Source organism: Neodiprion fabricii, chromosome 1 (genome assembly GCF_021155785.1).
Source record: "Neodiprion fabricii isolate iyNeoFabr1 chromosome 1, iyNeoFabr1.1, whole genome shotgun sequence".
Taxonomy (NCBI): domain Eukaryota; kingdom Metazoa; phylum Arthropoda; class Insecta; order Hymenoptera; family Diprionidae; genus Neodiprion; species Neodiprion fabricii.
Genome location: NC_060239.1, coordinates 3,321,148 through 3,344,303, shown reverse-complemented (window position 1 = coordinate 3,344,303; position 23,156 = coordinate 3,321,148). Strand labels below are relative to the sequence as shown.

The 23,156-nt window shown below is 44.0% G+C and overlaps 1 long non-coding RNA gene across 1 annotated transcript; it reads right to left on the bottom strand.

Moving 5' to 3' along the window:
- Positions 1–8,622: 8,622 nt before the first annotated feature.
- Positions 8,623–20,481, bottom strand: LOC124176159. Its single transcript, XR_006869316.1, has 9 exons — positions 20,060–20,481; positions 16,009–16,186; positions 14,826–15,125; positions 14,420–14,576; positions 14,040–14,353; positions 13,743–13,935; positions 13,108–13,298; positions 12,374–12,653; positions 8,623–11,059 (listed from the first exon to the last, which is right to left on the bottom strand). It is a non-coding gene; the product is annotated as an uncharacterized LOC124176159 (long non-coding RNA).
- Between the last annotated feature and the right edge of the window lie 2,675 nt (positions 20,482–23,156).

Here is a 23,156-nt window from a genome sequence, read left to right as displayed (position 1 = left end):
CAGGATTTATTCGTGATTATAAAACGACGAAACAACTCTCAGCTTTACCTAACCCTGCAGTATGATTCATGTTTTTATCACTTCACACGGTACCTTATATATTATTATATTTCGTGACAGGCCTTTGATAGGTGAGATTATTCTACTGAAACTACTGAAATTCACACAACCAACTTTCATACCCGTTACATACCTGTTAACAAGTCAACAATAATATGCAAGTCAACATCGAACAGAGTCCATCATTCAATGTATTTGAAAGAATTCACACTTGTAGAATTACATGAAGTTCACTCGAGACGTTAAGCTCGCGCATCGCCGCCGCCACTCGGAGTCCAGAGTTCAACACAGCATTGATTAACCGAACATAGTGATCGCGTGAGTCGTACATGGGTCCGAGCAACAGATGCAACGACAGTAATGCAAGTGGCACTCGTGACCCGTGAGGACAAATCATAGAATAATTATCATCAGGACATCTGACCGAGAACAATTCGCCGCTCCTTGATCCATTTCGAGTTCAGTGAATCGTCCGCTAATTGTTCAGGATCAGGCTTCGCGGACGGTGCAATTTAATTTGATGTAAGAACGAGGAGTGGAGAGTGTTCATGCGATGCACCGGCTGTAAGTACCTGCACAGATCTGCAATTGAGAAACTGGACAGGTGTTTGTTATACTTTATCTTACAGATTTTTTCCTCATTGAAACCGGGAAAAATACTCTAAAAATTCCATACGTCAGGGTTTTTCTTGAACTCGTGTTCGTAGTTTCATTTAGAGTGGAAACTGCCGTTCAATTTGAAATCTGGTATCCTTTTCTTGATTCTGAAAATTCTATACAAAAATAATTTCTTACTTCCATTTGACATGTATTAGAGTGAGACTCAAGAATAAATACAAACAAAAAATGGAAAATGCGAGTGTTTTCGGAAGTGTGTGAAAGAGTTTAATTTAATTTAATCTTGTAAGAAATATTGTTCAGTTCATCGTAATAAAATGGTGTTTTTTTTTCTTTTTTTTTCATTATTGTTATGCATTTTTATGCAAGCACCTTGAATTTTGCAAGAACACTGTATACGTGACGGAAGCAAATGGATGTCATTTTTCGATTCGGGACGCTCGGAAACACAAAGCTTACGAAAAACATTCCATACGGCTGAGAAAAGAATACATTTTTTTTGCAGACCTGTGCGATCAGCCGCTGCTTCATCAGTCATAATCCCTTGGTGGCTCGCGTCCGAGTTCTCCGTCAAGATTCACTACGTTTGAGGTATTCCGCGAGACGAAAGCATCGCGATACGCCGAATCCGTCAATTGGCTCTCGTTACAAGGCCCGAATGCGCTCATCAAGTGAATCGGCCACAAATGGTAGCTGGCTAATAAGTCGCATTATTCTCCACCGTGTGTCCGAGCGCCGACTTATCTACGTGCCGACGGCTGCTCGCCGACAAACCGCTACGCCATCCTCCGTGTACTGTTATGCAGGCTTGCTCGGTCAGCCTCATCCACGTCGGCTGGCTGTCCCAGTGACTTTGCACTTTCGGCCCCGTGCCCTGTCAGTACCGCGTGGCACGCTGGAACAGCAGTCTGCCCCGTATTTCGGCTCCTCGAGTTTACGCGACACGCCGTGAGAGTTCTATTTCGTTTTATTTCCCCTTTATGCATCGCGACTTTTTACCTCGTTCGACCCAATTTCACGGCCAGGTGTAGCTGAAGTTTTCCCGATGGCGCGTGCTCCGGAATCAAAAGTTCGGAACGCACCGTCTCGTCGTTTTCAGGAAAAAAGCTTCGTTCTTCAGCTTTCTTCGATGCCTACTTTGAGTTTACACGGTTTAAAACTCCGTTCGTAGAAAATAATTGTTTTTCACTTCGGAGCATCGCTTTCGCACCGACTTCTTTGTCCTTCTTCCCTTCTTACTTTTCGCCCGGTCTCTGGATTCTCGACAAACGACTCGACTTGCTCAGTTGCCGAAAATTTTCGTCGAAAAATTATCTCCTCGCTTCACCGAGATGAGCGCAATATGCCCGCATCATCTCCTCAAAACTTTTTAAGCTCGCATCACTCTTGGTTTCAAAATGGTGTTGGCAGATCCCGTAACTTGAACGAAAATTGACACCAACAGCGATGAATCTTGATGTACTACTCTGCCGAGCGAAATTTTTTTTTTTTGGCAAAGTAGAAAAGAGAGAAAAAAAATATAGGAATCAGGGTCACTTTTCTCTTCTTAATACAATTGGTTTTTTTTTTTTTTCTATGAAAATTCCGGAATACACCGAAGCGAAAGCGATAAACATCGTTTTAATGACTCGCTGGATGTGCACTCCTTACGTCCTTACAGCAAGCTTCGCGATATTAAAGCTCTCAGCGCGGAGAAAGAGAAACGGAGAGCGAGAGAAATTCTTGACAATGCCGCAGAAACGGGACCGCGGATAGAGAGAAAGAGTGGAAGAGAGAGAGAGAGAGAGAGAGAGAGGGAGTGAGAGAGTGAGAGTGAGAGTGAAAAAGGGAGCGGGAGAGACGCGGAGAGGAAAGTAAGCAAGTAAGGACGAGGGAAAGAAGGATAGAAAGAAATGAAAGGCTGTCAGAGTGGAGGAGCTCGGGGTATTAGTCGACTGAAGGGTGGATGCGAAGAAAGAGAGTTCCCTCTTTCTTATATATTTTTTCTTGTATTCTCCTCCGTTCCTTGGGAAAAGTTTGTTGTTTGAAGCAGCGCTCTGCCTGCGATCATTAATCATGCCTGAGTTTTGGTTTGACTAGCAGCAGCAGCAGCACCACCACCACCACCACCACCGGCAGCGCCGCGCGGCTGCGTCCGCCGTGTTTCTCCGTTCTCCGTTCTCCGTTCTCCGCTCGCTCCTTCCTTCTCCGCTTTCTCGCGGTTCTCGTCGGGCCCCGACGGGGTCCTGCAGGGGTTGCGTAGCTCCGCTTCAAGCCGAGAGTGGGTGGGTGTTTGGGAATATCATAGAGGGGAGCCTGCAGAAAGGAAACCCTCCCTTCCCGCCCCCCTCTCCATCCCCTTTTTTGGATCAACCCCTGCCCGCCCCGGTATCGGGGGCCATTTCTTTCTCCGCTGCATTTTATACGGATATACATGTGTGTAAGCCAGCTCCGAATGTTATAATAGATTTTTCGACCGTTCTCCCTATGAGATGCACACCCATTATATACCTACGTATACAGAACCGCGCATTCGTAACCACTCGGCTTAGCGTTCAAGTTATTGGGTGCCTAAGTGCGACTGCTCGAACGGTAATAAATCGCGAGATTCCGTGATGATGCCATCTTCGATCGCTCGATTATTGTTCAAATTATCAACAAAATCATTTACCCAGTCTTCTGTTTCTCGTTAATAAGATTACCGCACGCACGTGAACGATATAATTGTGCCTCAATTTCGATAGATGTTAGGCTACTTTTCTGCAAGCCTGTTTCCGGGTCGCATGCGTAGAGCAAATCTATTCTAAGACTATAATTTACCTTAATTACGGCTTTGTATTTCTGGTTTTGACAAATGCTTCGACGAATCTAAAAAGTTAAAAAAGAAATACGTGAAAATAACGATTCTTGTGAAATTAAATTCTACCACATTGTAATCAGTGGATATATAGCATAAAGAGAAATTCGAAGAGTCTGGAAACCAAGAGTGGCAAATTATTAATATGAGTTTACCTGTCTACCGTAGACATCAACCGTGCAGGTCTCCGTCTTTGCCACTTGACTTTTCCACCGCAATAAGAGTTATTTCATCCCTCGAGCGTACGCGTAATGCCGGAGATCCATTAGTGAGTAAGACGTTACGCGTACAGGGAGCAAAAGCGACCATTTTCTCTCCACTTTCAGTCTGTTCAGCCTTGCTGCACAATAATCTACACATAAAGAATGTACGAACAAATTCTAAAGTGCACGTCACATCAGACGGAACGTTTTCCGTCTGTAGCGTTTCTTAGCCATCGTTATTTACGGCAACTTTCAGTGGTTGTCCGATCGCAAGAATTAAGACTGTTTCAACTGTTGCAATTTGTGTAAAATTAGATCGTTATTCCGAAATTCGTGAGAAAGGCAATAGATCCGTCCGCGCAACGGATCAATAGGCGGCGAACGCCTGAACTCGGCGCGACGTAGTGCAGTGTGATGTATCGTGAATGAATATCGGGATTACACGGCTAAATGAGATTCCGGCGGTAGAATCAAAGAGGCAGCAGGTGGTCATCTCGGCCGCCGTCACGAGGCCTACGGAGGGATAGACGGCCGGACCCTAGAGGGCATGCGGGACCAGTTTTGGCGTCTTGCGTCGCCGGTCGCCTCCGAGTCCGGATCGACCATTTTGTTGGCCCCGAAGCGGGGCAGGACGAGACTGCCCTTAAGTTATTGATTGCTTTTTAACGTAATTTTCCTAATGCGGAATCATTAAATTTTTCACCGTATGATCGAGCTGGCACTCGATCACCGCAACAGGTCCCCTCATAGGTCAGTCCCAAATAGATCATTCACCTGCGGGGAGAAAGCCCCTTGGGTGAATTCCAGATCGAGCTTGCGGCAGGATACCGCGGGAGGAAGAAGGACCTCGTTGCTTTTCTTGCCTCCATCACTCGCCAATAAATGAAACGTTTTTCGAACAGCCTGCGGGGCTTCTTGAGGCGGTCGAACAGCCGCTGCGGAGAGCGGAGGCGGAATACGCGGCGTTGTCGGCGTGCACCAGGACAACGGGAGGAGTCGACCAGTCATCATTAATATTATCCTGCCGCGCGTTCACCACTCACGTCAGATCTATGCCGGCCTCTTCACATCCACGCTCGGTGCAACGGCTGCAGGACAGGCCGACGGTGTATATTCTGCTCGAAAACTCGGGCCACCTCGCCTTCCAATCTCCTGCACGGTGCCAAGGCCACTGTGCCTCATTATAACCCCATACAACAGCTATGAACGCCAACTCGCTTGATGGATATCGGACCGGGGAAACGACGTCGCTCTGATACCGCTACAATCGGACCTGAACCTTCGCTTCGCAAAGGGCCAATTATTTGCCTAACTTCATATTCATCTACTCGCCTACGTGCTTTGCTCGAGAACTGGCATTGAGAAATTTTTAAATTTCAACACGCCTGGAAAACGGCTCGGTTGAACAAAATTAAGCTAATCGGGGGTTTTGACGAATTCAGGTATTGCAATCAAACGTCTGTTGGTTCGAGGAACCTTTAATTTCTTGAAAAAAATGATATTCACCTGCGGAATTCCTCAACCATAGTCGAATAAATGATCGGTTCTACGGTCGTGATGATATTTTTGAATCCATCGATACTCGTTTATTATTACTTAACAACGTTTGTATTAGGATGGTTGAAAGTTTGAACTGATATCTCTTTTCTCGCTTCAAATAAGAATTTTAAAACGAGGAAAACGAAGCTGGTTCAACTCCGGGGTAATTGGTTGAGTAGACAGAAGGAGGAGGTCATTTCCTGGAATCCTTTACACTGAAAAGCGGAGCGAGGGCACGAATCTCGTGACGAACAGTCGAAAATATGGTAGTTAAAAAATAAGCAGGTCTTACCCACTGGATGAGGGTGAACTTATTATCGTGACACGGTGGACGCACCTTGTTCCTATTTTCGAGCACGAAGATGGTGACGAATGTAATTGCCGCACTGCCCCAGAGTCCGGAATCCATTTATTTTCTGCAGGTGTATGGCTCGGGTGAAATTGGCTGCCGATGTCGAAAACCTGTTCATAGGAAAGAAAAAAAAAGTTACGTACAGTTTCATAAAAAAACAGGAAAGCTCGTAGCGAGGTTGTATTTTGATGGATTACGCTTGTGGTCTTCAAAGTTTTAGGATACAGCCTTCGAGCCTAGCTTATCGGAGAATCTTTGGCGTAAAACGAGGTGCGGAGTTGGTGTAAATATTTAACGAACCCCAAACTTGACGAAGCGTTTGTTTCCTTGTTTATTATGTTTATGTGCCATTACCCAATCATCGTACAATTATTCGGATGAGAAATTTGTATCGATCATCAGATAGCGACAGGATCGTACGAATTATCCCGATTAAATTCAGCGGCAGTGCTACTACAGAACAAAATAGCTATGAAAATATTTACGAAAAACAAGAGGAAAACGTAACGAAGGAACGCACGCTGCGGAGAGGTGTTAAGGGTTTGAAAAATGAAGGGCTCGAAAATGTCCGTGAATAATGCAGGTCTCACCGCTCGGCTGAAAAGAAACGGTTGACCGAACCTCGCATCGTTCGGACTCTCCTACAAAGAGGGAAATGCAAAGAAGATCGAAATTACAGTAATACGTGCCCTCGCATAAACCCGTAATCGTCACCGCAGTTCTCCCGAAAGGTGCCATCAGTCACAACGACGCGACCCGCGAGGGTTGCACGCTGTTTACGCGCCCGGACCCCGCAGCTTGCTCCCTTAAATTCTGCATGTCTTGCCCCAGGGGCCAGCCAACGTGACGACGCTTAACCTCGCGCCACCCCATCCCATTCAAATTCGGCACCCCATGCGCCTCGCTGCACTGCGGATGATCGTTACGCGATTCGGATCCCCGCGACGACTCGTGCAGATGCGGAAAGTAAGAAAAAAAAAAAAACAAAACGTTTCACGTCTGTCGTTATTTCGACGATTTTCAAGGCAGGGGTATTTTTTTTTTTTTTTCATTTATATTTTACAAGTTCAACGGGGATTAACCATTTCGCAAAGACGACAAAGAATAAAGAAATAACCATAACACAATGTCATCATATACCTATAAAAACATATGACATAAAATAAGAAGGATATGAAGGAATTGCTTTGGTATTTTTTCAACGCATTATGTGTGACAGGATTCAGTACAGCAAGACCTTGATTATCCGAATTGATGGGGACCAAGACTAGTTCGGAGAATTGAAGTGCAATTTTTAAATCGACGTACAGTCCGTATTAAACATCCAATTCGTATTAAACCTCTTTTATACACCGAACGATTATTTTATTACATTGGATTTACGTAGTCGTTTATTGTCAATTGACCAACAGCTGCTCCAAATTTCTTACTGAGCAACAATGTGTATTTTTTGAACCGACGTTCGGATAATTGAGCGGTCAAATAAGTGAAGTCATGATTCGGGTAATTGAGGGTTTGGATGACCGAGATTCGGATAATCGAGGTTCTACTGCATTCTAAACATTGAATTTCAGGTTTAAAATAATCGAATTTTGTGGCTCACTAAATTTCTAGTTATCGATATTGTTCAAGCACGGAAGATCGCTAAAAATTGTAAGTTTATGAGTAAAAGCGATAAAAATTTGCTCTACAACCGATTTGAGTCGAATATTCGCTCTTATAATTTTTGACCAACAATTACACAAGACAATAAATCTCGAGGATGAATTTCATGAAAATATTATACAACGATCGAACCATTGGTAATAGTTACTTCAATTGACATCAGACTGAAGTGTACTTACCATCCGATGAAGACAAGAGATTTTTACAGATCAAAAATTTCGCAACGGAGTGAACGAAAGTTTGTAATCATCGAGCGGGCGAATATATAAATATATTCAACCAGTCGAGGGTGGAGATTGCGAGGATTATCAATTATTCGTATAACGCGATGTAGAAGACCGAATGCGGTGTGAAAGGTGTTTAAGTAGGAACTCGAGCTCGTGTTTCATTTACACCCTTAGTAAATTTTCTCAGCCAGTTGTCAGACGAATTATATTTGGAGAATTAATGATCGTAGGTAGGAGCGAATTTGGATGGGTGGAAAATTCAAGGCGGTAAACGCGTTGTGCATTAGCATGTAATTATAACGGGCATATCGGCGAACGCGTAAACGCCTGGCAAAAACGCGAATCTAAGTAATTCCCGTGCCGTTCCCCCGATTTTTGGGCCTCTCGCTGCCGCAGGCTTCCAAAGCTCGCCGATGTTGCAGCCGAGAGGCGAGGATCCGGGGCACGGCAAAGCGCCCCTCGCTCCGTGTCACGCAAATCATTAATCTTGCTATGTTTTCTCACACACTCAGATGTGGATTTAGACTTGAGACGCGCGAGGATCTTGACGTGCACGGAGAACGACGAGCGTTGTTACGTACCCCGGACCGTCTTTATATATACGCGGCCAGCGCAGCCGTTTGTCTCCATTCTCAAATACCCACGTGTCCCTTCACAGCCGACCTTATATTATACGCCACGATAACTTAGCCACGAATCAACAATTTCGCCCCGCCATCCCGTCGACGATGGTATTATACCTGAAATTCGGGCCTCTCTCGACCCGCGACGCAAGGAAATTATTTCCAGCTCCTCACACGCTTTCCTTGAGTTATTGAATCGATCAGTTTACACAGTACATCTATGGGTTACCATGTCTCGAAAATTACTGCCACGCTTCCTTTACACTCGAGTAACAAAACGTTTCAGAATAAAAGAATCAATTTGTATGTTTTTTATTTAAACATATATTTCGGTAGAATTTATTTACTCAATAATTATTATTGTTGCAATGATTTTAGATGCAAATTTGTAGAAATTAATTACCGAAACTCACCTCGAGAGTCAAAATTCAATATTAGAAATAGAGATTGATTTTCATCGAAATTGGTTTACACGGTCTTGAGTTGCGGCAGCTGGCCTCAAAAGATCCACGAAACTAATGGCAGTATTCCAATCACTCTAAGACTCTGCGTAAATCAATTACCCGGCGTATTATTACTATGGTAATTTGTAAGTAATAGTTAATCGTACGTTTCCGTGCCCCTGATCTACTGGTCAAAGAAATACACGCTTATGTTCGATGGGTTATTCGTTAATTGGCACATTGCCAACAAATGAAATACAATCTTGTACGAAACCTCCTGCAGCGTTGATACATGCGTGAGCTGTCAATATGCGACATGTTTCGTGTGCTTTTTGAATTTTATTTGATTGCATACGTTGCAAGACTCTCTCTCTCTCTCTCTCTCTCTCTCTCTGCTTTGCAATCTCAAGTTAGTTTTTATCTTTACACACGTTTTCCTATTGCTATTTTGTAATAAATTCTATCTATCCAGCCCAAGCATGAGATTTCTGCATCAGTGCAACCCGTAGTGAAATTGACTTTACGGTTGGTCTTACGATTAATCTCGCGAAGTGTCAGTTTGAACGTGATTTGCTTTTTCAGAAGCATATGTAACTCTTGTTCATTAAATGATACTTAACTCGTTATGGGATTCCTTCGAGAAATCCTACAAGATTACCTTGAGTTCTCTTCGCGATCTCGGTTGGATATATCGGCTTTTTTGCCTTGTTTTACCCGCTTATAGATGCCCTCCAAGATCTTTGCGCTGCAGAAGCAGCCTTTGCAAGATTGTATTATGATTGATTGGCACTTTGTTGGCACTTGCTTTTATTACGCAAGATTTTCCACGTGTCGTCTGATCACGCGCATCGAATATTGCCTTTCCAATAATTACCACGTACAGGATTATGTTGGGTACAAGACACTTCAAAATCGGTACTGTTGCTATCCTCACTGCCGTGTGTCAATTTGCAATAACCGTCAATGCGCTTCTAAATTTGGATTACATCGAAGAACAAAAGGTAGGATAAGATGCCACGAACAAAGAAATTAAAATTCCATCGGTACAAAATTAAATATGCTGTCGAACAAAGATCTTAGTTTGTTTTTACTGCTAATCATATCCGCAACCTATTAACGACTGTTGAATAGGTGTGTACGAAAAATAGGTAATTTTAATAGTCACGCATGATTAAAGTACACGTAACATCGAGTACGACGAGTATTAACGCAATTGCATTCGCAGAAGTTCAAGTTCCTATTCACTGCCGTCAATTTATGCTGAATAAATTAAATCTACGCATTTATTCTGCTGTTTACGATCGGATCTTTGTCTTATCCGATTGTCAGTAGAATAATTTATTCCAACGATTAGATGGATAAATATGTCACACAAAAAAGGATTCTTTTTTACCGACAATCATTATTCAGCAACGCGTTATTAAATTTCGGTATGTGAGAAAAATAAATTCAATATCAGTACGCGATCGTAATAAATTATTTAGTCGAATGATCTATATTTGATTCACAAAGTTGAAAGATAAAATCCTTCTGATCTCTGGCGTAAGTTTATATTCTTGAGCGAGGTATAAGCTGCAGCGTCGAAAGCATAATACGAGCTATTTGACGTCCGGTTTAACGAACGCTGTTTTTTATTGATGATCTGTATCTGATCGATGTGGTCCAGGAAAAATGTTCCCACGCACACTAAGAAGGCCGTTAAGTGAAAAAGAGTTGGCCCTCGAGCTCCCGCTGATGCGTGTAACCGCTTCGATTCGTTTAGGGAATCACGGATAAAAAGACGAATTCGAAGATGTCTTTAAGGGGGAGAGTGTTAATAAATTAGACGAGAAGCTTGCACATGATTTATAAATTATACATTCAACGCCGAGTTAACTAATTGTGGTCATTTTTAACGCGCTGCTCAGATTAGAGCGAACAAGAAGAATTTGCTTTTGGCAAGTGTTATCAAAAATCAGTAGACAAACAACGAATTCTAAGATTCTCATCTCACGAAAAAGGAACACAGAGTATCCTGAAAATCGAGCAACGTCATCAGTATAATATTCCGATGTGCACTTATTTTGCATCAACCGTTGCCTGAAGCTTCTCATTTGCAGTATCCGATAAAACTCACCGGATGTAAAATTTCAGAAACTGATGTACATTGTCGATTGCCTTATATAGTTGGATTTACAGTGTTTAGCGGTCATGCAGTAAGATAATAAATCGCAGGTAGTTGTACAAAGGTAACTCGATCCAGACCACTGTAGCATTGTATGCACCACACAAACCTCTCTAGAACCGAATTTGTCGCCTGTTATCAAACAAATTCGGATCTACAGGGTAGATGTAGAGCATTAACTGGGCCTTCTAAATTACAAAATTGCTCGCTGCAATGGGTTCGCCATCTTCTACGTAACCGAACATCGTTAATTTCTATGGTAATATGTTTCTCAGTTGGCCCAGTATAACGAATCGCTGAACGTCCGTGAAACTACCCATCCGAATCACCTGAAACGAAATTCATTGCATCGTATGAACGGAGTGAAGAATGTACGTACTGGAAAGACATGATAAAATTATATCTCAATGCGACGGATTTGTTCTTGGTGGATCTGTACAGCGGTAAATGAAAATAGTCAAGTTCTTCAGCAGTCTAGACCAGAGTCTGATTTTCAAGTTTGCAGAGTCATTCGGAAATTGGTTCTTTTCGTTTAGTCATTTTTCAAAGAAGGATCCGTCCACGTCTAATAAGCACGAACGATGAGGTTAGCATAACTTCTCGAATCACTTTCTAATATTTGCAAACACGAAAGTCATTGCTAATTCGTTATCTGACATGTTCGTCGATGTAAGCATTCTTTCGCCTCCCTTTATTCCTGTACCTTTTTCATTCCATCGAAATAACCCGTTGTATCAATGTGATATACACAATAAACTGAGAAAGCTGCCTACTTAAGTATGAAAAAACTACAAAACTGCAATATCATTTTGCGGAAAAAGTAATATGTAATTTACGATAAGATGAAGTTGTTTGGTGTTTGAGTTCGATACTGATTTTCAAGTAACAAATTGAAGTATTACTTTCAAAAAAAAAAAAAAAAAAAGCAAGAAAATTATCTTTTTTGTAATTATTGTTTTTGGTACCCGCGTGTTCGTCGGATAGAATTTCGCTACGATTTATTGATTAGGAAATAAAGCATGCTAAATTGCACTATATACTACAATTAACATGTTTTGTTTTTTTTCTCCTGATGGATTACTTATATTTCATGCGAGTCGATAAGCCTGCGTGTAGACATATTGTTCAAAGTGATAAAAAACCTGTTTTATTTCTAAATAAACATCGCGATAGTCGTGACAACGTTGATTAGTCAGCATCATCGAGTATGAATAAGCTCAAACCCATTTTGAATAACAAATAATATCGTACACCGTACGGAATTTCAGTCTTAAGAATTTCAACTCAGTTAGAATCCGCAAATAAGTATTCCTGATCATCCTGGCTTCTGTAATATCTAAAATTCGATATCCTGACGTTTTAATGCACTCGAAATCTGAAACACACGTTCGAGAGAGATATAGTTTAGTATAAAACTTTGCAGAAAATTTACTTATTCTCGCTTTGAAAGCTAACAATACTGTCATTGAGTATTTTTACTTGCAATTGATAGCATCGTAACGATTTTCCGTCTATAAACGCGAATGATTAAGTGCATATAAATTAAGTACTTCGTTATTTTACTGCGAACAAAACGGAGTCCAGTATTTCTCTTCTCATTTCGATAGCACCGAAGGACTACATAATCATAACAGCGTTCGTACCTGTTCGATGATCAAATACGTGGTCAAGTTCAATGAAAAATATCTATAGACAATATATTTCTCCGCTCTTCAGGTCATTGTATAAGCAAGTCGACTGTGGATGAGCGAGGTGAAGATGATACAGCAGTTTGCACAAGGACGGCTCCGGGTAGCGGTAAATGCAATCTCGCTGTCCCGAAGTGCATCAGATGCCTGCAGTGCACCGACATGTGCGTACGCAATATTTCCGAGCCGAAAGGTTACTCGGTCACTCTGTCAAGTTCATCTTGGTCCAAGTTTTCTGTAACGTGGTAATTGATTTATTGGTAATTTGATGTACAAGGTGAGCAAACTCTCATACATTCGATTTCAATTCCATCCCACAATTAATTACACCTCAGTTCCGATACTTCAGAACCAATTTACGTAACCAGAAAGAATTGTAGATCGTTCGTTAATATATTCCGAAATCATGTTGTGATCAGAGCGATTTGTAATTAAGCGATAATCATCCTGTTCAGTTCGATTAATGCATTGAGTATCAAATGAAAGGACACGTTCAAGTGTTCCTGTGTCTCCGGATGATCGCTGCGTCTGTGTATATGTGTGAAATGTGGCTGCACGGGGCAGTTTTAACAAGAAAAGAAGAGGCGAAATAAAAAGAGGAGGTTTGTTTGTCCTCCCCAGAATGGACACGTCTATCAACTGCTCTTCTGGGAGTACATACATAAACGTGTAGTGGTATACATACATACCTATACACAATATGTCTTCATTCACCGGATGATCCGAGAAATCGGTTTTTCCGTAGAAAAAACCTCGATCCCTTTTGTGAGCAATTATCGAGTTGACAGCTTGCGACGTACCGTAAAGGATTGACTGACGGTGTTTGGTGCGGACTCGTTGAGTGGACTGACTCGTCAGCTCTCGTCAGCGCTTCCAGGACCTGTGGGAAAAAATTGCATCAGTTGTTACTAGCCTCGAGACAAATGCCTATTTTGAATGATCAGTGACTACTTGACACCCAGACTAAACGGTTACCCTTATTTGTCAAAACATCCGTGATTAGCAGCGTTGGGTTGGAGAGATTAAGCTCTATGACACCGGATTGGATGAATTACCTCGAAGTGATCCTAATCCCTCCGAATAACACACCCCTGGAGGGTAGTTACTTCGGGTGCGAAGCTAAATACCGGACACGAAAAAGAAAGAAGAAGAAGAAGAAGAAGAAGGAGAAGAAGACGAAGGTTGAGGATTTTGCAACTCTCGACGGGACGTCAAAACATGTCACGTCACGAAAGGAATTAGAACCGAGTCGAGAGCTTAACTGGTTCCCTGACCCTCGCTCCGACGAGACTCGTCCCCCACCCCGATGCTCGCCCACACTTACATTTTCGGAGCGAATAATTTCATCCCCTGGGATGAGCTCGGCTCAAAGGAGAGAAGTTCGAGGGTGCAGACGACGGGGGGTTGGCCAGGAACGCAGTTTCGCCAGGCCTTCGGTGCGCCTCCATCGTCCTATCGACCCGACGCCGACCGCCCAGCGACGACGCCATAATACCGGCTCCCCGCCGCCCTTCTCTCTGTGGATGAAGAATAATTTTATGCATTGTAACTGTTGCTTGAGTCGCGGCTGTAGCCACCCAGCCCGCTAGATTCTCTGCCCAATTCTTGTGTAAATTTTTACCATTTTACGCTACGTGATTTTATCGCCTAGATCCTCCGTCCCTGCCTCTCCTGCACTTTGCGACCTTCCAGGACACTATAACGGAACTCTTCTACACTCTATCCCTAGGGGTATGCGGAATGTAAATGAGCTACGAATGAAATATTGCGTGTATTACTCCGCGGAGGGTTTTTTTCCTTTTCATTTTCTTCGCATTTGTTTTTTCATTTCATTTCGTTTTACGCTCTCTATCTCTCACATCTTTGCTTTGTTGCTCCGTCGGGAAATGTAGAATATTCAAATTATGTGACCCGATTTTTTATACTCCAGCCCACCTATAAGTATAGGGTTATGATGTGGGTGCATAAATCGCAGTGTATTTATGCGGTTTTTTAAAAAACCGTTATATTCTCCACTCAACGCGAGATACATCGCCCACTTCGATTGACGTTGCTTCAAGTGGAGCTTTCTTTCCATTCTCGCGAAACAAAGAGTCAGGCTGCAAATTAATCGTCCAAACAATCCCAATCTATGCCCCGTTAACTGTCTTAAGAATTTCTGAAACAATTAGTAAAACGACCAGCTTCAGTTGGGTATTTCAACTTTCCACCATTATTTCGAAACTCTGGGATAATCGATCTCACACATTTTCAGAATGAAGTTCGTGCAACGACGAAGCCAGAATGAAAATCGACGTAATAACGGAGCCGTGAATCTAGGCGATGTGATTTGATGCGTCGGATCTCGGAACGACGCTTCTTTGCCGATGTCCTTTTCGTGTATGGATAAAACCACGTATGCACATACCTCTGTCGATGATTGTCACAGTTGATACAGGAAGTGAACAGGATACGTGCTTTCCCCTCAAGCAGGGCCTCCGGCCACTGGGATGGAGGGAGGCCAGGCGACAGGCTAGGATCGAGACGAGGGCGAGGGTACCGGGCGAATAAACCAATAAGCAGGGCAACCATCTGCCCGCCAGCCGGCATCCTATATTCCTCCCTTTTCACTTTGTTCCTCCATGGAGTCAGGAATGAAATTCACGAAACGGCGGGCACGGGGATAACCAATCGGGCGACTGCGTAATAAACCCGTTCCGGCCATTCTCTGAAAGGAGAAAATCAAGCAAATGGAATATATTGTAGTCGGGATCATCGAAGCTGGCTGCATTTCGACTTCCAAGGAGCAAATAAAAGCTCGCTGCTCCAATAACGGCGGATACTTTTTTTCTCCTGTCGTCGTTTTACCCAACCACACGCCAGAGTCTAGACGCTAATTACCATTAACTGGATCGATCCGTCCCGTAGCATATTACACGGTCTTATTTTGAAATCGGAACGAGGAATCCCGGGAAGAACGACTTAGGAATGAATTCAAGATGGGTCGAGTAACCGAGAACCGGATATCTTGACTCGTGACTACGGGTTCGCTGTAATTGGAGGAAATTAAACCTGACTCGAAAGAAAAATTGGATACAGACGTGATTTGAGGTGCGGATAAACATCTTCCAATATTGGCTCTCTCTGGCTTGGAACGGGAAAACGGTGGAGGAATAAAACAATCCGATCACTACAGTTGGAAAGCTCGGATATACGACACTGCCAAAGCTTGCCAAACAGCAAACCTTCGCTCGGTTCCTCCGCGTCCCTGCTCAATCGATCGCTCTCGCTTCTTGATGCTCTCGACCCTATAGACGCGCGATACAAACCCCAGCTCCAGGCACCCTGTCTCCCCAATTGATCCCCACCCCCAACTACGATCGTAAAACTTTGGCTCAAACTTTCGCAACTCCTTTTACGCCGTGGTGTCGTTTTCCTTATACCTGACTGCAAGATCTATCCTTTGAAAGCTGAGTGGAATAAAACTTGGGCAACGGCAGAGAGGCCAAATTGGACGGAGAAATTGCGTTCCGGGTATTTCCCTGGCTGTTAGAGACGCCCTTTGAGTTTTTTCTCGTTCTCTTAAAAAATCCATTGGAATTTATACCCACAATAACGCAGATCGTTCGGCAAGTCTCTGATGCAACTTCAGCTCCTCGTGCTTTGGAAATACGCTGTTCACTCGGCGTAGGTTTGGGCGGTCTCAAGGCCAAACGGTCGCCATCGTAAAGTCAGTGGGGTTTCTGTTTCAATAGCACGTCTACCTGCCCATGGGATCCCAAGATTATCCTGCGCAGAAGTTACAGTGGCGTAGCCATTAATGGATATGAAGAAAGTTCAAAGCGTAGAAAACTGTGACTCTCACTGTCGAAGTGTCTCAAGATTAGCAATTGATATTACCATTAGAATATTAATCTTACAATTGAATAAAACTTTTCGTATCGAATTTCCATTTACGGGTCTATTTTCCACTGATTTTTGGTGAACTTTGGATAACCAGAGCGTTGGCATCGTCTGTGGGAATCTAATTCGGCCATGTGGCGACGGAGTACCGCGGATCTAATGAGCCCTCGTTTCGTAGCTCGTAAACAAACGTAGACGGGTGACGTAATTCGGCGCGGAAACGCGTTAATTTATATGGCGTCGGTGTAATACAGCCGCGGTATCAAGTTTCTCGGTTTGCGAACTAATTTGATGAGCCACAAAATTATCCTCGAACGTCGAGCCGTCGGGCAGCCGGCAGAAACGGTCATTTTTATTACCGCATCAAACGTGCCACGTCGAAAACGCGCAGAAAATTAACCGATCGGGGTCCCTTTTTATCTCGGCTACAACGCGATGCCCGGATCAATGTCGAAGGAATCGCCGACTGAATATCGAAACAAAAAATGTCACTTTCCTCCGACTTTCATCCTTCCAGCAGTCACCGCACGGTGCCGTGTATATAAGATAACGGGTCAACCACACGTGGAGAAGAAAGGTCGCGTGGCAGACACGTGGACAAGTGCGAGGGTGGCTTTGCTATTCGTTTATAACGGCCCGAGATCTAGCAATGAGAGTGTATGAGAAACAAGACATCGAAGCCTACGAGGTGGCCGATGCACGCGGCTGATATACACACAAGAATCAGCGCCGGCGTCTCGAGACTCGACACATCGATCATTCGCGTATTTGTCGCGTCATCCTGCATGACGCTCTGCCTTCTTGTTTATTTAGATGTCCGCTCACGGCTGCTGTCAATATACATTAACTAATAATCCTTCAAAAATCTTCATCCGGTCTTGGGCCGTAAGTCGAGACGACCCTTCGCGTCCCTCCGATGGCTCTGAATCTATTCAACCGCATCGCGTTTAATCGCACTTGCATGTACGAAAAAACGAATTGCAAGGTAATACACCGCGTGAGCGAACGTTTCTTGAATGTGAAATACGCGCGTAAAGCAGTACGCGATTGATGCTAGGCGTGAATTCCAAGGCGAATCCGTAATGCAGAAGCTCAGCTGCACCCTGAATGCGATCTCGTCAAGTGCATGTGGATAGAGAGAGAGAGAGAGAGAGAGAGAGAGAGATGAACCAACGATTGCGGGAATAGTTTCTCGGGACTTTATCGCGCGGAACGAGAGGCGAATATTGCCGAGGAGTAAAAATAATCGTTGAAGATGCAAAGTGCAGGAGTCGGTGAGCATCGTGCACCCGCCGAGTTTGCGCCGGTTCCAAGATCTGTCCCTGCAGTGGTACGAAAGGCGCAGAATCGCTCGACTCTAGACTGAAACGATCGTTGCAGCGTTCGAAGCGTGGGATGGAAGTGCAACAATGCGCTTGATGCAGTCGCAGCTTCGGGGCTCCGATTTATAAAAACGGTGGGCGTCATCGAACTGGCCTCTGATTCAAGGGTTCGAAGGTAGGAGAGGTGCTCATGGAATGCGGCCGAAGCTGCAGTCAGGCCGGTTCGTCCTTGATTGGGCCTCGGCGTAAGTTCAAGTCTCTCGTGCCTCGATGCGGGATGATAGTGGCCGTTACACCAACTTTTGCCGAAGCGAGAATACGCACGTCGTAAACACTTCGGGGCAGATACTCATCGGCATGGCACGCGAAATTATTCCTGATGCGAAAAAATATCCGAGTCGCAATATCGCGCTGCGAGATGCCTCGAGGGAGGCGAGCTTATTGACTCTAGACGCACGTCTTTACGCGTATAGGTACAACGTATACACGTTTCGGTGTTTCAATTGCGCGAGGTCGTTGCACCTTCTCTCTCTCTCTCTCTTTCTCTTCTATCTCCCTTTCTTTTTGCCCGTCTGACATCAGCACGTGTGCAAAATGCTGACGCTTGATTTTTGAAGTGAAACTTCTTTAGCGGGGGTAAATGAACAATGTTTTTAAGGGCAATTTTATGAAACCTGTATACGATCCTTACCATCGGTCTTTCCTTTGTGCGGGTCTGCGTGCCGCCACTCGTTTGGGCCCGAGCACAAACACTAATTTACTATTTCAAACAAACACCGGAAATTGCTAATCCTCCCTATCCGTCTTTATCTCATTTTCTCCCTCAGTTTCTCATTCCGTCAGCCCCACTGTTTGGATGTAAGTTATTCAAAGAGCCATTTTTTGAGTAGTTGAAGTTGCGGTAAATCAATCATATAAACTTCAGTAGTTTCACTTCTGTCACGTATGATTTCCACATGTTTTGTTTCCATCCAAACTCACTTACACTCGATGGACACAGATCGAAGATCTAGATTCGAAATTTCAACGTCATAACTTTTTATCGCGCTTGGAGTATTCCGTTTTTCATCTAAACCCCAAAAATTTTCACGTTTACAGATAGAACACCGATATATTCGAATTTTCAAAAATTCGGATTTTATTGAGTCAATCTTTCGGTTGTAATACTCATATAAAATCCGGGATTTTACAGGAAGCTACTTTGTCGTTTTTATTGCACAGTTGAACCAAAAGCAGTTTATGTATGGCCTCTGATCAAACATTGTTTAACTTTTACTCTTTGCAGATCATGTTATTTAGTACGATTGAGATGATTTTACTAGATAAGAACATTTCGATACATCAATTACTAATAGATGAAGGTAAAATATAACAACTGAAACGGTAAAGTGAAACAAATTTCTAATATCTCTACAAAGAAATCGATTAAGGAAATTATTTTCTTAGCATTACTAAAATATGTCGCGAAAAATTGAAAGAGAGATTATCTCCGTATGACTGTCGTTCAAAATCCTAAATCAAAATAGCGGTTGATCTCATTCTCTGCAGCTGATGTTTCTACTTGAATTGTATACAGCTGTACATTATGACGCATTGATACAAGCCCAAGACTTTCATATGATAATGTATTTAAAAATTATGGCACCTAATCAGCAATTACTTTTAATCCTCTTATTCTATACCTGAATATTTTTTCTCGCGACAAAAATGTTTACGCTGAAACAGACACCTTCCCAAAGCGTTATTTGTTAATCCAGAACTTCACAATAGTCGGCGAAAGTGATTTATCATTCAGAGAAAATAATGATAATCCGTTGAAATCGATTTTAAAAAATTTTGGAAACCGTTTAGGAATATTTTGAGACAGACGTCGGCCATCATGCGTTCCTATATGCGCGCGCAAATTCCACACGCATGCCCGCAACGAGTGTCTAGTAGCGGAGCCCCAGAGACCCGTGATTTTTTGGGGGTAAAAGCCACCCCTCGTAGCGCACCGATTTACCCGCCATTGCGTTGTTTCGCCCCGCCATGAAAGAGAAAACAAAAAAAATCATGAGTCGCAGCAGCATTGAGTAGAAATAACCGAAGCTTCCCAATAAATATAAAATCGATTCGTATTTAGGTCGCAAATGAAGAAACAGTTGAATCTCAATGTCAACTTTACAAATATCGTATAAACAAAATGTCAATGACTCGCTGTCTCGATTGCTTTGTTTATCTTCACGTCAAGAGCCAACCAACAATTTCTTCCAACACATTATCTAGCTTTCGTACTGAGAAAGATTGCATCGAAACCGTTACCGAGATATCCCGTGCACTTGAAACCATCCCCTATGATACGGTCGGACAGGGCGGGAGAGCAGGAGGTCCGAACTATGTATATACGAGTATAAAAAAAAAAAAGGGATCAAATATAAAACTAGTGCACAGTACTCACCTATCGATAGATGGATTGAAGAGCCTCTTGATATTTATGCAACAAAGTCCCCCGAAGAAGATTTCGTTGAAACGGAGCAACCGGCGCCTGCGGTGTGACGGGTAGTCGAAAACGAACTCATGAATCCCAGGAGGAAGCGAAATCGTAGAGCGCTGCGCGCGCGCTGTTGGAGTTCGGCGCGGCCGGTTCGGAGTGCCGGATAAGTGTTGGCGACGCTATGTGACGCTGAGCGACGCTGGGCGTCACCTTATCGGTTCACCGGAATCAAGTACTGCATCCGGCGTCAAGGGGCGGTAGAGGAGATTGCGAACTGTTCTCAACTGCAGGCCTAAGGCCGGCCAGAGTTAGTTATTGAGGCACGTAATAACCGAATTTTACAAAAAGCTCGTCCGCTGGTTGAGCCGCATCCGACCAGCTCCCACGGCGTCTTCCAAGCGACTGCCTCGCTTGCTTCTCGCTCCAACCTCGCCGGTATGAAACGGCATTACCATAAATTATCATTGGCGACAGTAGCCCAGCCGCCGGGCCAACGCACTCGAAACTATTGCTATGCGTGTTGGTAGGCCATGGTTTGGTTCCCTCGGTTTTTGGGTCGGTCGTAAAACAACCGTCGGAGCCCCACGTCAGGCCCCACAATAGACGCAAAAGTCCAAGTGAAATCGAGGTGCAAGCTGCACGCCAGCAACGGTCTTCGGGTAAAAATTTTCGAAATCGTCGACGCTTCCGGCGGGAGACTCTCAAACAAGAAGTGCGGAGACTATTCTGGGCTTAAAAAAACAAATCGCTTACGTCACATGCTAGACGATATCAGATAGAAATGGAAATGCAAATTTTTCTACGGTTATCTTCACAACGACTCTGCGGTGCTCAGTTTTGTTGAGGTCAAATTGAATCTGGTGAATTGTCCCAGTCTCTTCGAGTCAGCTTCGTTAATCATTGAAATTTTACCAGCTGTGTTGGAATGCAAATTTCTGGGCGTATAGACCGTTCGTCGAACGTAAAATTTATTGACTTGTACATGCAGCCTTATGACCCACTTCCTACGACATGAATAATGACCTTGAACTTGAACTGGTATTTGAATCGACACGCTGCACGATACGGTCAGCTGTTCAGATAACGCAAAGTCATTGTGGGTATGGAACGTCGTCGAGTTATTTTTGTCTCACAACATCGCCGGGGATAGAACATAGTTTACAGCCGCGCCGTCATTACAGTGAAAGCGATGAAAAACATCTTTGGAAAATTTTGGTAACAATAATCAGTGGCAAAGAATTTCGAGTAAGAGAAGAAAATTAAAAAAAAAAAAAAAAATATGTGATATTGCAGCAGTAACAATTAGATCAATTGTACATGGAAGTGAAACCATTCCAATCACCACGAATGTGCAAAAAATAGTACCTATCCCTTAACAAAACACATATTTGAATTTACCTCGACGGCTGTACTCTTATCCAACTTTATAATTCGTTAACCTGTTCTGGCGATGGTTCCATTGACTGGCTGATGGTCGGTACTTGGGTTACCGATTGGAAAGTTATCCATAGTTGGGAACAAGCTTGGATACCACGGGTCGATGTTCAGTTACCTGGCTCTGTTAACTGAAATAGCCTTGTCAACGGAGAGATTTGTGCAACTGTTCCTCAGGTCGTAAGCTATCCGCAGTGTTACCATACCTCACAGTTAATGTGACCATAGCCAGGTGATTTACACTGGGTTCACCACTCGCTGGGCAGATGGCCAGAGAATTTTTGGTAAATTTCCCCAACATCGCGTCAGTCATAATCAAATCCCATATTTCCATGCAAAATCAGCATCGTTTCAGCCATCAGTTTCACCAATTTACAATGTTTCCGGAGCAGCGTGTAAGCTCACGGCTAAATGAGGAAATCATTTTGTTGAATAATGGAACCAAATCGAGGATTATTCGTTCTGTTTCAGCCTAGCCTCATCCAATTTTTGGGGCCTGGATGATAAACCGTGGAAATAATTTTGCACGTGCTATTGTCGCTTGCACATTGATGTGCATGCTGAAGATCTGAAGTGGAAAAATGGTCAGCGGAAGAGTTTCCACGTCGATGACGTCAGTTAATCGACTGCAGGTGGTCGGTTGCGGTTTGGGAGAAAATCCGAAAGGGTCTTGAATGGTCGACTCCTCCCTGAGTGCAGCAGCTCCAGTCAGAAAGACCCACCTCTCTTTAGTGTAGACACCCACCGCCTTGTGACAAGTGGTTTGATTCATGATGGCTGCCTCACGAACGTTCCGCCATCTCGTGTGGCTTCCAGAACTAGCTTTGTCCATTTCCCTCTTCTTGTTCGTCGATGTGGCAGTTAGAAGAACAGACCAACTGCCAGCTGTACCGGCATCAGGCAGCTGGCTATGGCCAACAGGCATCCAAGTTGAGGTCTTCAAGCATAGGTGTCGGGGAGATTTTCCTCCTCCAACGCCGGGCAGTCGGGTGTTTGAATTTGAACAGCAAGAGTCGTTGTGAACATGGTCCGCCTTGATGACAAGTCGTGCACCATGCTGCGGCGCCTTGGACTGGACGTCGAAAACTCAAGGTATTGGATCCTCTTTCAGGAAAGAGCTTTCCACCCTGCCGGTTGACACTGACTTGTAAATAATGGATGGGAATTAGCGAGTTATGAGTTGCTAATGACTCCGATAATACCATGCCCCGTTCGCTTGGGCGTTCAATGCATCGTTGGGAGAACGGATAGGAGCTGGATATGGATATGTTCGTGCGGTAAGCGGTATTTGATACGAGCGTTAGTACGATGCAGGAAAGCACCGTTCTTTATTACATAATAGCTCGGCGGCGGGGGTGAAGGCTCGCAGGACCGCGGCATCACGTGTGTGGATGTGTATCACGTGAGTGTGCAGTCGCATGGGTCAGTGTGTGCGGAAACACAGTCAACCACGTCATATCGCGTTAGCTCGGCGTCGCGACGCGCCAACTCCTTGCCAACCTGGAGACTCCCAAGGGCACATCCAACGGCGAGCGTACAGATATTGGGGGCTTTCCCGGGTATTCTAGGACAGCTAACTGACGTTGCATGGTACGGGTTTGGAAGAAGACCCGACCGTCTTTCATTG